This window comes from Lonchura striata, chromosome 1A (assembly GCF_050655825.1).
Source record: "Lonchura striata isolate lonStrDom1 chromosome 1A, ASM5065582v1, whole genome shotgun sequence".
Lineage (NCBI taxonomy): Eukaryota > Metazoa > Chordata > Aves > Passeriformes > Estrildidae > Lonchura > Lonchura striata.
The window spans coordinates 34,826,054-34,842,372 of NC_140741.1; the positions used below are offsets into that span (position 1 = coordinate 34,826,054).

At 37.0% G+C, this 16,319-nt stretch overlaps 1 long non-coding RNA gene across 1 annotated transcript in view; it reads right to left on the bottom strand.

The window, feature by feature from the left end:
• LOC146763439 (uncharacterized) overlaps nucleotides 1-15,764 on the bottom strand; it is a 38,241-nt gene extending 22,477 nt beyond the window's left edge. Inside the window, exon 1 of the long non-coding RNA XR_014952032.1 lies at nucleotides 5,119-15,764. This is a non-coding gene — a long non-coding RNA (uncharacterized LOC146763439). The remainder of the gene's footprint in view (nucleotides 1-5,118) is intronic.
• Nucleotides 15,765-16,319: the final 555 nt, after the last annotated feature.

A 16,319-nucleotide genomic window follows, 5' to 3' on the forward strand; every position in this document is an offset into this window, starting at 1 on the left:
ACCTTGCTGGGATATAATTTGTTCACCAGACACTCAGTGCTGAGTGCCAGCCATTGGCTCCTGAGGAAATGCAGTTTTCTTTGGCTTTCTTCCAGCCACATAACAAACCCAGCTATTCTTCACTTACACTACATGCTGAGATTGCAGATTAGGGCTGAATTATTAGTGTACAAGCAATTTTATCAACTTGAAGCTCTGTGAGCCTGGATAAAGATCCAGATGGATGTCTGGATAAAGCTAATTGTAGAATCCCGTACCTAACATGCATTTTCAGAGAATCCTGAGGAGATTGCTATTTGTACCCCTACTATCTTAGTTTACATGGCTCAATGTCTGAAGCTACAGTAATAGTTTTTTTAGTCAAGGAGAGATTATTTTAATTTTCTATTACTCTAAATGGTGCTCCTCTATCCACCACTTCTCAAATCCCAGGCTGCAATTCAAGCTTTCCTGAACAAAAACATATTGCTGGAAGGGCTGGAAGGGCTCATAATTTTAAAATATAATTAAGTTATTCAAAATAGATTCTAATAATTACTTTCAAAACTTAATATTAGGAAGCTATTTTCTTTTTAACCATAAAGGCAAGTTTATTGGTGTTGCTCAAAATGTGATTGAAAGGTATTTTTTTATTGAATTTCAACAATAGGTACTTAACTGTATTTGGTTTCTCTTGCATTAGTTTTTTGTCATGTCATGTCTAGGCAAATCAAAATGCCTTTTTGTGCACTGAAGTTTCATTCTCACTGATACATTAAGCTTTAATACAAGTTGTTAGAATCTGGTAATGATTTCAGCTGAAGACAGAATTTGGGAATCTCTGAAGCAGAGCAGCTCTGGCAAGTGCTAGATTCAACATGGTAACTCCCAAAACCTTTCAGTGTAAGGCCACTAATATGGCATGAACTATATTTGGTATGGGAAAATATTTTAAATGGAGCACACCAGTGGTATCCAGCCATGGTCCTGGAGCTGGGGTAGAACCAAAGGTGGGACATGACATGCTGAAGAGCTGGAGTAGCCAAATATCTTTCCAGTATAAGGTCTGGATTGTTAAGGATAGGCTAAGCATAGAAGTGAGAAAATGAGTCACTGAAGAACAAAGTAGGGGCATGATCAAAGCTGCACTCAATGCTGTGAAATTAAGGAAACTGGGGACATTTTGATATCCAGGAAAGAAGGGTGTCCTGGAAGAACACCAGGACTAGGAATGAAAAAATAGGCTAGTGCAGAGAATAAAGTTTCTCAGAAGAAATTGTCAAAATTCAGAAACTAGACTCTGAAAGTCTATCCAGGCAGACACCCTTTTGCCCTTGTGTCATCAGAGGCCATTTAATATTTGAAGCATTTTTTTGACAACAAACATATTGCTTTGTGCTCCTTTATTTACACACAACATAGTTGGTTGTGTGCACTGATCACCTGGGGGTATTAACCTAGTAACTTAGCTAAAGCTGATAAAAATATAATTAGACATGTGCAGTAGCATTCTAGCATCCAAGCAACATAAATCAGAAACTCATTACATATATCTTGCTTAATATGCTAACACTCAATTTTAGCATGCAGAATTTTTCAGTATCAGACTCAGAGAGCAAGAAAGAGTTGAGGAGGCCACTATACCAGTGAGACCAGGAGTTGGAGATGAGCTATAGCCCATGGAGAGTGACAGATACCCCTACATCAGACCTCTTGTATCTAAATAGCTTCAGGAAGTATCTGTCCCTGTGGTTGCAATACTAATTAAAATACTGAGAGTATAAACATAAATAAAGGAATCTGAGCTTCAAACTGTTCACAAGTATAGTGAGAAATGAGGACAGGTTTAAGGGGCTGTCTTCTCTTACATTGGCTAACACTGTCTGGTGATTGCTTGAGAAGATTTTTACTGCATGTGTCCAGAATATCTCCCTAGTTCATTTTTTGTAGTTTAGTAGGCATGGCATCTATCAACAGGTTTTTTCCTAATATACATAGCAAATTTTCCCTTTAATTAAAACTCCTTCTACTTCCTAATAAAGATAATGATGTTTTAATTTGATTCTTTGACAAGCATTGATTTAAAATAAAAAATTATTATGTATAGACTACAGATCCTTGTTCTGTAAATACCCAGCCAAACTGTAGTGTCTTGAACAGTTTTAATAATCATATCAGAATATGTGAGAAAATTGGAATTCTCTGCCCCTATAATGCTTGCAGGAGATTATGCAGATTTTTCTTATGTTTGTTCTATTTGCATCCCAAGACCTTTTCAGGTCTTTATCTAAGAGGTGCTTATTTCCATTTTTCTTATATTAGTCTCAGATGTTTTTTATGATTAGTGTCTTGCTTGAACACTGATTAATGAAAATGTAGATCTTCTAAAGTAATAAACCAGTAAAAATGATAAATCATGTTGTTTTCAGAATATCAAACAGAAAGTATACAGCAGCTGGTATTAAACTTGCAGGAGTAATCTGCTGATGTGCTTAGTGCTTAAACTTCTGTAAATTTGTAAGGAATTTTTTAAAATAAACTTTTCGTTGGAACTACTGAGATAGCTGTATCCTTTTACAAAAAAAAATAAGTAATAGATAGTGCAATTTGATAGTGAAAAACAGTATAGGACAGTGATGAAAACAACAGTTTTTCTCCTTACGTTTGTCCTGTTTTAAGCCCCAGAAATACTTTTTAAATCAAAGAATCCTAGAAAGGTTTGAGTTGGAAAGGACCTTCAAAGATAATCTCGAACAATCTCCCTGTCATGGGCAGATCTATCTTCAACTACTTTATGTTGCACAGAGCCCAATCCAGCCTGGCCTAGAATATTTCAGGGATAGGGTGTCTACCCTCTCTGTGGCCAACCTGTGCCAGTGTTTCACCACCATCTTTGTGAAAAATTTCTTTAAAATATCTTGGTTGAATCTACTCTATTTTAAAACTATTGGTGCTTTTCCTGCTGCAATAAGACCCACTAAAATATTTGTCCTTTTTTAAACCTCCATTTAAATATTGAAAGGCCACAATAAGGTGTCCCCAGAGCCTTTTATTCTTGAAATTGAATGACCCCAACTGTCAGCCTGTTTTCATCAGAGAGGTGCTCCAGCCCTCTGATCACGTTTGTGACCCTCCTCTGGACCCCCTCAAACAGGTCCCTGCCCATCCTGTGCTGGGGACTGCAAAGCTGCACACAGCCCTCTAGGTGGGCTCTCACAGAGCAGTGTAGAGGGGGAGAACCACATCCCTCAACTTGCTGGTCATGTTTCTCTTGATACAGCCCAGGATATGTTTCGTTTTCTGGGCAGTGAGCATACATTGCCAGTTCATATAGTTTTTTATCCACCAGCATTCCCAAGTCCTTCTCACAGAATCAGAGAATATTCTGAGTTGGATGCAATTTACTAGGATGATCAAAGCCTCACTCCAAAGCTCAAACTTCCTCCTTCTTCTCAAAGCAGTAGAGCTCTGGGATTTTAGATATCTGCTTTGGATTATGGCTGCATCCACCTCTGCTTTTGCTGAATTCTTTTGCTCTACTCTGATCTCAGGTCAGTAAGCACATTCAGTGTTACAAGATGACCACTTCTAATTGGAAAATCTTTGCACACCATTATTTATATGCATCTGCTGGACTTTATCCCATTGTATAAGCAATTGCGGAAAGCGACAATACATGCACAAAAAATTGCAGAGCAAATCTGAAGACTTAATTTCCAAGACTCTTCCTATCTGACTCCTTGTGACATTCAAAAAAAACCAGTATCAGCAGATATTTCTTCCACTACTGTGCTGTAAAACCTGCCTAGTACTGCCTACCCTGTAGGTCAAATAAAGGACTGGAATGGATCCAAAGGTACTGTGCAATTTCTAGGGAAAATGTAATGACATATCTGAAAAGTTATTAACTGATGTTCAGAAATACCTGCTCTCAGTTTCAGTTTCCACCAAAAAAAAAGAAGTGCTTTTGTCAGGATTTTGTACTTGTTATTTTTGCAGGATTAAAAAGGGTTTTATTAGGATGTTTCATTTTGAGATGTTTCCTCACTAGGATGAGACTTCTGAGGTATTGCACTGAGATATTGATCAAAATCTTATTACCTTTCTATGTTACTTTTCATCATCTGGGGGAAAATTTGTGCAGAAAGGAAAGATAAAATAAACTTGTTCCAGTGATGAGCTTTGTGTGTTCTCCACTGAAATGGAAGTAGTTCCAGAGTGGCTCCCAACATGATTCTAGTACCAGTATCAGTCATGTTAGGTACCTGTCGTTTCATTGGGCAGCAGGACCTACCTGCACCACAAATTAATAGAGATATAAAATTTTTAAAACATAAAAATTTAATAATAAGAAAATATGGAAATTTCAAGAATGGAGCCCATGACGTTCCACAAGGCCAAGTTCAAGGTGCTGCATCTGGACTGGGGCAATCCCCAGTGTCTTTTTGACTCCTCTTTATGGTATTTGCTGGAGAACAAATACCATAAAGAGGAGTCAAAAGCACTGTTTGAAATTAATTCTTCAGATTTGCTCTGTAATTTTTCATTAACATGTTGTCAGTCTCCAAGGTTGTTTGTACAATGGAACAAGGTCCAGCAGATGTGTATAAATAATGATTTGCAAAGGTTTTCCAATTAGAAATGCTCACCTAGTACCTGGTAAAATGTGCTGTTCGGGAGAGTGGTAGAATGAATGACATATCTATAAGGAAGTTGGAAGATATAATAATGAATATGAAACTTCAGAAGAAAAAAACAAACCCAAAAGCATTTTTTTTTTTTGCATAAAAGCATAAGTAAAAAGAAAGATTAATGGGAAATAGAAGCAAAACTGCTTTATCTTTTGGAAATTTCCTTTCACTCTCTTTATACTCAAAATTACAGACATTGCTGTAGGTATAAGTAACAAATACAAAACTTTCTGAGCCCTCTAAAATTCATTGTTAACACAGCAAAGAGTATTAAATAAAACTGATAGTCTGAGAAATGTTCTTTATATAATCATTAGCCATTCAAATTAGCAGGACAAACAATGGCATGTTACTATTCAAACTCACAATGCTCAGAAGAAAACCACAAGGCAAGGAGTAACTTGTGATTAACTGATAAAGCTTTAAGGGGTTTGCACATGGCACTTACCTTCCAACTACAAACAGGAGCACAGTTATAGACATATGTGTTATTGGAGAGTTCACACATACACAAAGGAGCAGGGTGTATTTGCTAAACAAGCCCTTGTTATCCAGTTGTAGAAGTGATGAAGATGAGATCTGTACGTTTGGACTTCTTTATTCCAGGCTACAAGGAAAGAGATAAGATGTTAGGGAAACAGAATAATTTCCTATTCTGCTGGTTGACAGGCATTAGTATCAAATGTCATTGCACAAATTTATTTTTACTGATGTAATATGTTTTTAATTACACCTGCAAAAATGTCATGGTCCATTACTTATATGTCTTCAAATCTGCCAAAACCTGAGAATGGGTCAAAACATAGCCTTGTGAGAAAAATGTGATAGAAATAAGTAAAGAAATTTTATCTTAGTAGCCTGAATATCACTTTCCATGATTTTAAGATGTTTCCACTTTTTCTGTTCATGCTGAAGAACAAGAGACAAACTGGTGGTGAAGGTTGATGTTCACAGTTCAAAAGTTCCCTCTGTGCATTCTGGGGGCTCCCTGGGAGGCATTCTGAACACGGCCCTTCAGGCTGGCAGAGACAGGGTTCACAGCTTCAAGGCCAATGTCTTTTAAATGGAGTTGTATTCGAGTGGACATAAAGGAGCCTAAAACCCCCTTAGTTACTATGGTTTCTGCCTAACTGTCCTCCTTGGATTGGTTCCTATTGGCTGGAAGAAAGGAATATCTGCTGCAAATCCAGGCAAGAGAATCTGGCATGAGCTTTCCATTAGGGCTGCTGACATGCCCTATTGCTTTATGGAGGAAAGAGCAGGGAGGAATTAGTTTCATTTTTCAGGTCCTCCAATTTTACAGTGCTGGGTTGAGTAGGATGAAGTTGGAAGAAAAGAGAAGGTGAAAATAACAAGAAAACTGACAGACCTTTTAGTACTTTTGGATGGTGATAAAGGAGAGCACAGGTCTGGGAATGAGTCTTTATGACTAAGGTAAATTAATGAACATAGGAGAAACCTAATGCAAGTCTCTTTGTTTCCCTCTCAGCAGACTGCCAGCCACAATACTAAAAAACAGATTCAAACAAGAATGTTCCAGGGAGTATTGCATTTCAACCCCATCTCCTTACAGGGCCTCCTAAACCTTTCAAGCAAGCAGGAAATTATTTCCCCTTGCATTTTCAAATTCTGAACCACCAGAACAGCAAATACAGGCTGGTACTCCCTACCCTTGGAACCATGCTTATTTCAGCTGCAAATGGCAAACAGAATTATGTGTTGATACATAAAGCTCTTTTCCTTGCCAAATTTGAGCTGCATCAGTTCTATGAAAGGAGCTCACAAGCAGTTCACATCAGCTGTTCAGTGTGGTCCTTTCAAAAGTCTCCCCTACATACTCCACATATATAGATGCAGAGACAGCTATATATATACCCACATATACAGCACTTTCCTACCACCCCCTCAGCTGAATGCCAGAAATCTGTAGTGGCTTTAAAGAAGCTTTGCAGCAGCCTGAGACTGCTGCTCTGCCATGGCAGCCACTGAAGTGACAGCATGAAAGATAGTGCATAAACACCAAAGCTTGTCAGTACCAGCATTTAGTGCAAAGCTTCAGTATCAAGGGTATGAGCCTGAGTTCCTGGAGCCTGTGCAGCTGTCAGCCTTCAAACATGAAAATGCAGATTTCAGTTTTAAGGCTTAAGCACCTGGCTAGGGAATGTTATTCCATTACATAATAAAATCTATATTTGCTATATTTAGAAGAGTCGATGATTGTGATGCATAGAGTAAAACAATTTATATGTCACAGTCAACACACACTCTAAGGCAGATTTTGATTTTAAAACATAAGCACCAAACTGGAAGATTATATTATTCATATGCATATTTTAATGGCCTCTATGTTCAGGAAGGCTGATGGTATTGAGATGTGAATGAATGAATTCTCTCCTGGAGATAAGGCAATTTTCTGTCCTCCTGAACACATGCTTTTTTTATCAATAGATTGGGAATTTTTGGGTTCATTCTGAACATTGTCTTGTCTTCCTTTCTTTTTATCATCTTAGAGAGACAATCCCATGTCCATATAGTTCTGTCTCTTTCTGTTTTTTGAGTGGATTCCTAGTGAGGGTTTAAGTTAATAAGGTTTAACTTTGATAATTTTTCTGAAGAAATCAATCTCTGTCCTCACTTTCCTCCCATATGATGCTTTCGAAAAATCTTCATCACTACGAATAAATTTATCACCTTTCCAGTATACCCCTCTAGCATTTATACTGTGAAATGTAGTGGCACTGACCAATGAATAAGCTTTTCTAGTTCCTTTCCTTCTAGTATTTTTTTTTTCAGAAAAGAAAAATAGAAGCAGTATGATATAGTATCTGTCTCCTGCAATGAGTGTTTGCATGGATAATAGTTATGAATTCTCATGTGAGTTATACATTTTATGGAATGATGCCAATATTAAAAAATGTGTCTGACAGAGACCCTGCTCAAAACACTGGTCTCTGTTTAACCATTAAAGAGAAAAATACAATATAAAAGGAAAGATATTTATTCTTAAAACCGTTTTATAACAAATATAAATGTATTTTTGTTCAACAGATAAAATAGCTAAATAATATAGAAATTTTAATATAAGCATTAAATAAATTAAGTTTTATTTTAATAATTTCACAGATGCTGGAAAGTGACTTTTACTTGAATAATATTGCCTGCTTCTAACTGTACCTATGGTTCTTTACTTGGGGACATTTTGGGGTTAAATTGATGCTATACTCCCTCATTTTGAAGAATTTCCTTTAAGCACCACTTCTAATATCAGCTGTCTGTATTTTGTTTATGCAAGCACTTTCTTGGGCAGGATAAAGCAAATAAGAAGGAAAAAGAAAGAGATAGATATTGCTGTTCAAAGGAAGTAAACATTCCAGAAAAGATTAAAAGAGACAAGGAGAGAAGTGAAAACAACAGAAAGTTAAGCTCTTAGTAAAATCTGAAAGCTGGTCTAAATATACAGTTAACAAAGATGCACAGCTTACAATACCAAAGTTATAATATACATCTGAGTATTTTGAAGGGGGCTTAAATCCTCTTCTTTCAAGGATGGCCTTATTTGTAACAAAGAGGAGAACCTAGGTAGATGTTTTCCAGAGTATGTACTTCTGTCACTGCCTACTGATGGGATCCTTTCAAATTCTTCTGTGACAAAGAGCAGTGAGAGACAGTGTAAAAAACTGGCTGGGCCACCAACTGTCTTAGCACAATAAAAATATCTACTTGCTGTGGAGTTGATGTGAAGCAACACAGAAGCAATGAAAATGAAGAATACAAAATATTTTTTCACAGGGAAAGAATGGAAATATTTCAAGGGTTATTGCTGTAGGGCAAAAATCAGAAAGAAAATATTTGTAGGAAATCTAGTTTCTAACTCCCACTGAGACATGTGACAAAGGAAGTGATGTTTCTCTCAAAATGTCAGGATTACTGACATTTCCCACAGAGTTCCCAATTCAACAGAAGCTGTGACTTCACCCAAAGGCAAGACAGTACTCTTATGCACACCAGTACATGAAAAGAGTTGTACCATATAGCTCAACAGCCTACCTCATCTCCCCAGTGGCAATAGTTGATGTCTGGAGAGGAATACAGTAACACAATACAATTAAAGTAACTCCTCTTCAGAGCATTTTTCCCCTTTCAGTGATTTATGACTTAGGAAATTTCTGAGCCAAAATGTTCCTTTTGTAGTTGTTCCCAATGTGCATTGTCCCTCCGTGGATTTGTCTAATTGCTTTGTCCACATCAATTGGAAAGTCGCTCCACACGTACCCGGCATGAAAAAAGCTGTATTGCCTTTTGTTTGTCTGGGACCTAGCAATCTACAAGTTTCGCACAGTAAATAATAGTCAATACAGCATTTTCTTATTCTCATTTAGGAGCAGGAACCACAAGACCACACTCACCAGGTCCTGCTCTCCTCTTGCTTAAATGACTATCCTTCCAAAAATGCTGTCTTCCAGACATACTGGCTTGCTATGGCTTGGGAGGAGAAGTAGCTGAAGGAAAAGGTCACATAGGATCTCAGAAGTTCTGACACAAAGAGACATTCATTGTGAGAATTATATCTAGTGAATAATACAGGAATGGAACAATATATCAAGAACTAAATACAGCAAGTGTCTATATGGTCTATTTTGAACTAAGTGAGAAGATGGAATGGAATACAGACTCAATTTTTTTACAGCTTTTTTTTGGGAAGATTTTATTTTCTTTTCTCCATAGAGCATTTTTTTTTCAGGAATATGGAGGGTGCCGTGCCATGTCATATCCCCACACCTCATTAGCCATGTTCCTGCTTTTGGTCTCTTCCTTTAGGCTAGCTAACTCCTTTGTCTTATTATAGTCCTCAGTTATAGCTCCTTGTTCATTATCATCATCTGATCATCACCATAACTGTTCTTACTCCAAGGTTACCTGATCCTCATTCCAGCCTTGGGTGCCCAAAGATAATAAATGCTTTTTCTACTCTGAACTTGGGCTTTCTATTAATGAGAAAAAATCAGAGTAGTAGGTAGGTAGGCCTCAATTCAGAATGAAGCTTGTAATTGAACAGTGATATGGAAAGAGTACCAAATGACATCAAAGAGAATTTTCTAGCTGAAAGTTTTTGCAAACCACTGCAAGTAGTAAGCGTTTAGATATTTATGAGTACTCTATTGATGTCATTGTCTCTTGTATTTTAGAAGATAGAAAAGCTGTCAGGGAAGCGGAATATAAATGAAAGCTTTACAGTTTGCATTTACTTAAGTAATAAAATTATTCGGAGTCCACTTTTAATTCTTTGTTTCTTTTATAACATAAAAAACCAAGAGCTATAATTCTGAAATACTGCGATGTCTTGAAAGGTATCTGAGACATAGTGAAAATTAAAGAAAATGAAGTCTGCTGCTATTATGTTCTTGAACATGAACAAACTCCTGATGTAAAGATATTAAACATCATTAAGAATATCTGGGCTTGGAGAAGGGAGGACTGAGGGGGCTCCTTCAACAGCCTGACAGAGCATAAGCTTGTCTAAAACAAAGCAATAGAACAAGAGTTGATAGCATACAAGGGAAGAAAAATATCTTCAAAAACCTATAATCTGTTTAGTTTAACAATCTCTTTGAAACCATAATAAAAATGTCAAGGACTGTAGAGATTTCACAGAATCCTTTTTTCCCAAAAGCCAGTGATAAATACCCCTATCACTCTATATCTTTCTTTGCTCTGCTCTCATTGCCACATGCTGGCCATAAATGCTTCTCTGCAACACATTTACTAAGGGATGGACATTTGCCAAATGTAGTTCATTTCCCCTCTCCTACCCTTGAGGATTGTCATCTTTAAGCAGAGTTTTATTCCAAGACTTTGTGATCTTATATGTTACTATTTGTGGTCGAAAGTCTCAGGAACAAATTCAACACAAATAGGGCAAGAAGTCTTTCTCTCCTTCTGAACATCCTATCACAGTAGTATGCACTTTTCACAGGAAAAATCCACCAGAAGCCAGACTAGCTAGAGCCCACAGAACATGAAATTTCCTTCAGGACAAGTCTAGCACTTCCTACCCAAGCACAGCATAAATATATGGTTAGATTTTTTAACTTTTCAAAATTATCTGAACCATTTAGAGAGAAAAACTAATGTTTCCTAGAGTTTGAGGTGAAAGTTTGGTAGATTGGAACTGAGTAATAATGTCTGGTCCTCATAATAAATTTTCAGTGCTGAAACTCAGGAAAACAAAAACTGTGTTTGGAAAGAAAGTGATCACAGAATCACAGAATCTTAGAATATGCTGAGTTGGAAGGGCTCCACATTGATCGTCCAGTCCATCTCCTGGCGCTGCACTGGACAGCTCCAAGAGTCACACCCTGTGTCTGAGAGCACTGTCCAAACACTTCTTGAATTCTGTCAGGCTGGTGCTGTGACCACTTCCCTGGAGAGCTGTTCCAGTGACCATCTACTCCTTGGGTGAAGAACTTCTTTCTAATATCCAAATTAAACCTGGCACAACATTCCCTATGCACATTTTGAAAACCTTTGAAAACCTTCACTGTTACTTTATGTGTTGTGTTCAAATGGAGAAGTGGAACTGAAACAACATATAAACCCCAAATTATATCTTAGGGTAACTGGAGTGAATGATAACCACTGTAGTCACCATTTAGAAAGATTGAGTTCATTTGTGTCTGTGGTTTCAAAGTTTGTAATAATCCAATACTGCCTGCAAATCAGTGACCTCTACCAAGAACAGAGGATGCATTTCCCTCATTAGCTGGTGGTAAATATGATAAACAAAATGTACATCCTGACATAAGTGTTTATTTAAATATAGTGCTAATTATCATATTCTAATCTGCAGTTTGTGAGCTTGCAATGGACCTGCTTTAGAAAATATTTATAGTAATCAATGAGGACTTGTTTACAAGATAAAAACGTGGAGACAAAAAGGCATCAGGAAATAAAATAACTGAGATACCTCATATAATTAATTCACATTAAATATAACACAGTATCTTCATCCAAATAAAAAACTGGCTTGTACCTCTGTTTGCCATCTATGTCCATTTTTAATGCTGACCAACCTTGATTTCCCTTCAATATGGGGATCACCATGATCACCAGTATAAAAAAGTAACAAAGGGATTTATTTTAAAAGTATCAGGAAATGCTTTCTTTTTTGTCTCTAACTCTTCCCTGAATCAGAGGTTTTGACACTAACTACACTCATTTGATGTGCACCAGAAGTTTCACTAAAGAAAAATTCAGGTCCTTTTTGTTAAATCAGTATTGATTTACTACTAATTCACACAAAAGAATGAATTCAGTAAAGGAGACCAGATGCACCAAACTGGTACAAAAGGGCAGAGGAAAAGCACTCCCAAGATAACATTCCATGTGAAAACCATTTAACTATGACTTTTTCTGATAATTTTTGCTAAATAGGGACCCATTTATTCTATCACCATGTGTGTAATTTAGCAATGCTGGAGTTTCTTTACAGCACTGCTTCATCTTTAAGGATTATAGTAATGCAGAAACTGGATCTACATGGTCTCTTTCTGTTTGTTGGGGTTTTTTTATTATTATTTTCCCCATCATATTCATAATAGTAGAACAACAATTATTTAAGGGTGAAAGAAAATTTATTTTCTAAGTCCTACAATGATCAATGTAAATCTAAAATCTGAAAAGTATGAATTACACATATTTTAGACCCAAATATTCCTATAGACTTTGACTTTGAACTTCAATGCTCACCTTTAGTCAGTCTAGATTGAGATTATTAAAACCCAAATCTTCTGAAATAAACTTTGTGCAAAGGCAGAGTATCATTAACTTATTTTTACTGCACTTACTACAGTGACCTGACACAAACTTAAAAGTATATAAAACAAGCATTTCTCAAAATTTAGAGCAGTTCATTGATTGCTGATTCTGGTGTGTGACCTTTTTTGTTAATTCACCTTAGCACTGAGAGCTACTAGTTTCATATTTCATTTTTCTAGAAACAGAAATACAGTTTTGGAGACATGTTACTGTTTTGTTTCCTTGTCAAAAATTATTCTGAAGGATTGTTAGGATGTTAATCCTTCACTCAATGAAATAATTAGTCATAAATAATCTATCATTTATAAATAATATCACTGCTTTATATTAGTAGTAATAGTAGTAGTAGTAGTAGTTTTAGAGAAGAAAGGCAATCCTAGGTGTAGTGAAATGAGAAATTCTGCAATGTATTACTCTGATACCATGCAATTCCCCAAGGCTATAAAGAGAAAGAGATATAGGATAATTAGAGAATATGCAGTCCTGACACAATCAGTGCAGGGCAAATTATATGGGTGTGCTTTAGAGAAAGTGCCAATGCCTGTAGTAGCATACAGCACGCTACAGGAACTTGGGAAAGTACCCAGTCAAACTGTCTTATATGTTAGAAGTTAAAATTCTGTGAGTTCAGCCCACAGGTGAGGAAGAGAAGTCATGCTAAGCCTATTGGAAACTGAGACAAAATGAAAGCGTTCACTTTTGAAACTTTTTCAGAGAATAGTCTTATGGCTGCCATTTTCTTTTGATGGCAGACTGGAAATCACAAAGAGCAGGGCCTCATTAGCATGCATACACTGTAATTAAAAAAAAAAAGGATGAAAAATACAGGGAACATGTCTTTTCTTCAGAGCAAAGACTTAACAGCAAAGTGCTGCAGACTGAGATACTACTCAATCTACCAGTATTTTCTATTTTCTTTGTACAATTGCCAAGTTAAGCAACTAGGCAATTCTGTGAGGCCATATACCTGTTAATATAGCAAACTAAATTTGTCATTTGGGGTTCACACAACTGTATCTGAGGAGTGAGGATTGTATACCAATCCCTGCTAACAACTTCAGAAAGCTCATATATTGTGTTAGCATACCAAGCAAAAGACAACCTAAAGGAGCAACATACTGTCACACTCCTAATTGAATATGTATTTCTATTTCCTAGTTCCTATAGTTAGTTTATAGTGCCTCTGCAATGGGATTTTGCATGCAGAATGCTTCGGAATTTTGTATCTAGCAACAACTCCAGCAGCTGCCTTGTTCTGCAAACTCCTCCTCATGTGAATCATCACACTGAATCCAAGGAGACTGCTCCCATGAAGACTATTCTTATAATTGCGTGGTTTCACAATTTGTTGTAACTGTGTTTTAATCTCTGCAGCAAACGCGTTACTCGGTGCTTTCTTTAACAGCCATGTGGATTCTCTGTTACAGCTTTACTATTTATTTAAGTGTTGATTTATTCAGAACTGTAGTCATCGTGACTCAGTATGGGTTTTTAGAAACTGGTAACTTCTTTGAAATGGATACTTCATACATTTAATTGGCACAAAGCATGTAGCAATAGGGTATGCTGGTGTGTGAGTTGAGTTTGGAGACTGCAAAGGGATGTGTGAAACTTCAAATGATAAAAACGTGAGTTCAGAAGAAATTTGTTTTGCTATTAGGTCTGAAACCACAGCAGTCAAGAGTATTCTTGAAGGTGGGAACCCTTTGGATATTTTTTGATACAGTTTTAAATTACAAAAATCCTGGGAAATAAATAATGAACACAAAGAGACAGAGGCAGAGAATGTGCTTTTACACTTGAACTAAATGTGACTTGTCAGGATAATGTATGCCCTGTGTTGGAGAACACAGTGTTAGGAGATATTTTCAAAATTCAAAATAAAAGTAAAAGATTTGAAGGTCAGTCTGAATTTACAAAAGCTGGAAAAGACAATCTGCTGTAGCTCACAGCATTTCAAGAGGAGGAAGAAGTAGCTTTATGCGTTCCTCACTTTTGAAGGCAGTTCCATCTTGTTCTGTACTGAAAAGCCCTCTGGGTTTCCCTTTCTGCCTGTGACACAGCAAAAGTAACATTTCAAAGTGCAGGAGAAAATGCCCCTGAGTTCTCTAGTTTCAAAGAAACTTTAGGTATTTCTGAGTTTTTCATTAGTTCCTACTTTTTTCTTTCTGTAGCTCCACAGCAACTCAATAATGATAATTTCTAAGGTAAAATGCCTTAAACAGTCCACAGCAACTAAAACTGCTGCAAACAGCAGAAAGGACTGCTGTGATGAGGCTTGCTTTTACTATGCAGCATTTCACAGGGATGTTTCCATATGTTGTAAACGTGATATGCAGTTTGCAACCCTCCTTTTGAGCACAACCGATGGACGGTTAATCCCCAACCAAACAGGAGAAGAGATAGCTTTAGAAAAATACTTTTAAAAGCATTTCATTACAACCAATAAATTCCAATTCCCTTTCAAAAGCAACTTTCCCTGAGCTTATGTATGCTAAATATTCCCAAGAGATTAGAAGATCAATGGAAGTCTTCTCTGTACATTCAAATACCGTTCCCCCATCCTTCAGACCATTCTATCCATGTTTGAATACAGCATGGCTAGAGATTAATTGCTGCAGTCTATCAGCAAATAATCTTTTAATGCTTCCTGAGGAAAATTTATTAGTATAGAGCAATTGTATATTCTGTGTTTCCCAACGGTGTGCCATGGTGTGTTTCAACACGTCCCTTGGTCCAGCTTTTCTGTAGTTTACCTGTGACATTTTTTCTGTTGAAAAGGCCTCTTTCAGAGCTATTTTTCCTGAAAGCAATACTGTATGGTGGAGCCCATGCATGGAAATCAATATTTAAAAGTGTCTGCTTCATTATTTTGCCTTATTTCCTGTCCTGATTGAGTGAGAAGGGCAAAGGGCAGGGAGCCTGACAGCATGCGATTATGAGGAGGCCCCAGCCAGCAGCAGTGAGGAAGCTGTTCAGAGGCTGTTGCTAAAGAATGAATATTTATGATTTCTTATCCTGTAACCTATTTCAAAGCCTAAAACCTACAGCCCGATAGTGCTCAGGGCTTGGTAAAACCTACAAAGCAGTCAAAATCATTTATTCTGTAAAGGGGGAGACTTGTGTGTAGGTAATTGAAGGGAGATTTTGACCACATCTTTGAAACAGACTCTGACTTAACTCTAAATCTGAGGGCTAAACTGTATCTGCAGCTGTCCCTGCAGTCATGAACCAACAGATCTGGGTGGGTATAGATAAGAATAAAATCTATCCCATGATAGGATAGATTTTATGTTTCCTTTATGCATCTCTATGTTTCCATCAACACCTTATTTAATTTTAGTGAGGAATATTTTAATCTAGAATAAAATCTTCTTTAAAGTTTAAAATATATTTGATTTGAAGAATTTCTATTTTTTTTAAGTCACAAACACTTAGATTACAAGGATGTCTTTGTGGCAAAATATTCTGTTCATCCCTAGAGTCACTTGTCACTGAAATGCAGCAGAGCAAAATTGGTTTGGCTTATTTCCAAGCATCTCTAGTCTCAGTTCTCAAGACCGCCATCCAGAATTATATTCAAAGAGAAAAAAAAGCAAGTGCCTCACATGGGAATTTTGTGTCTAAAGGAGAAGTATAAAATCTTCATGGATGAGTTGTTGTCTTCAAATTACTCTTCCCTTTACCTCTGAAGGGAGCCTATCATGACTGAGACACACTTCTGTTTTAGCAGTGTTGACCTCTGAGGATTACAGGTATGTCGCTATGGGCACATCTGTGCAGCCAAGCACCTGCTTCTGGCTGAGAAAGCAGAATCCAAATGTCCTTCCACCT